We start from the raw sequence: 1825 nt of genomic DNA, 5'->3' as shown, positions 1-1825 counted from the left end.
TGTTTTGTGTCAAATAAAGAACAGAAATGAATGCATGCATTGTTTTTTGGAAAGAAACTCTGACATCCAACAATTTTTGTTGTGTTTCGGTCGTAGACGTACTGTTTAGTATTTGTGAATAAATAGTGTGAACAATATTCATAGAGCTGAAATTGGTTGAAAAGAAACTCAAATTTAGAGCAAATAATTAAATTACTGAAAATATATAATAGTGGATACTTGAAAAGGCTGATGTTTAACAATTTAAAGAAGTATTATTCATTGTTTGTCCTGGGAATACATACAGTAATGTATCAGTGATTATAATCTCTAAATGTTTAAACTGATGATGTAACAGTGAGCTGGTGTTGAGATCATTTCTTGTCTGGGGGCTCCTCCTCTGGTGGCTTCATGTTCAGGCTCTGAGGGGACGTCAGGAAATCAGCTGACTGAAGTTCATGTAAATTATCCAAAAGATGAGGAAATGTTCAGGTGTGGTTTTTAATCACATAGTTTTTAGGTTGAGCAACACAATTTAGATTATAAAAACATATAAAAACTAACTTTTCTATAGTTTTATCAAAATAACATAACCATGAGTGGGATTAAAATATAAATTATTCTCCTAATCCAGTTATGACATCGATAAAGTTGTCTTTTATGTTATTGAATAATTTTTTAATAGGAACTATCTTTTAGAGGATCCCATCCTACTATAGAAAGGAATCTATTATATTATCAGACACTTTTAAACGAGCTTATGGTCTTACTATCCCTTTTAGATGTTATACCTACAATGATATACAGTATAAGTGATTGTAATGTCAGAATGTTTAAATTGGTGAAAACCCTTTCTGTTGAATTAAGTTAAGAATATTTCTATGACATCTTAGTACTCTTTCCCTCTTGACTGTAACAGTGAGCTGGTGTTGAGATCATTTCTGGTCTGAGGGCTCCTCCTCTGGTGGCTTCATGTTACAAGTGTTCAGGCTCTGAGGGGTTTTTGTACAGCTCTACTGATGGTGTGTGTCACAGTGTGTATCTGGCACAGTAATACACAGCAGAGTCTCCAGGCTGCATGCTCTGTCCGTTCAGAGTCACTGTTTTGCTGGAAGAGTCTACCTCAATACTGAATTTGCTCTTCAGTGAATCTTTATAGTATGAAGCTCCAGTGAATTTCATTCCTATCCACTCCAGTCCTTTCCCTGCAGGCTGTCTGATCCAGGCTGTGTAGTAGCCGCCGCTACTAACAGAATAAGAGACCTGACAGGTGATGGTCAGACGTTGACCTGGCTGCACAGTCACAGAGGCTGGCTGTATCAACTGCTCACACTTCACACCTGTGGAGGGAAACATGTTGAATAGTGAGCGAGGTTAATAACAGTGAGCAGTCAGTGTGAGCGTTCTGTCAGTGTCTCTGCCTCAATGAGACTCACAGGATCCAGCAGCCAGCAGCAGCAGCAGAGCTACAGAGAACATGGTTGGTGTTGAAGGTGACCTGATGGAGCTTCTCTTCTTCTGCTGCAGCTGACAGCATGATATCAAGTCTTTATAGCAGACTGTGAGGAAGTTCACTTTGCATAGAGAGGGACACTGACAGGCTATAAAAGAGGGACGGACTGTCCTGAATCGAGCAGTCCAAGTTTGGATTTGTATTTGGACATTTCTAACACAACTTCTCACACAGGTCAGAAAAACAGACTCAAATGTACACTCAGATTAAAAGAATACCAAATGTGTGCTTTGACTATATTTTGTGAAGCCGCCATCTGAACAAGCAGTTTATTAAATCTCTTTGAGCGTCTTGATGATGTTCAACCTAATTTTTTATGTGGTGCTGAAAACT

General features: G+C 38.5%; 1 gene segment (V, D, J or C); it reads right to left on the bottom strand.

Annotated features, from left to right (window-relative positions):
• Positions 1–896: 896 nt before the first annotated feature.
• On the bottom strand, positions 897–1487 carry LOC307016055 (immunoglobulin heavy variable 4-30-4-like). The segment is given in 2 exons: positions 1416–1487; positions 897–1319 (listed from the first exon to the last, which is right to left on the bottom strand).
• Positions 1488–1825: the final 338 nt, after the last annotated feature.

This window comes from Notothenia rossii (assembly GCF_949606895.1).
Source record: "Notothenia rossii genome assembly, chromosome: 1".
Classification (NCBI taxonomy): domain Eukaryota; kingdom Metazoa; phylum Chordata; class Actinopteri; order Perciformes; family Nototheniidae; genus Notothenia; species Notothenia rossii.
This window is presented reverse-complemented; position numbering and strand designations above follow the sequence as displayed.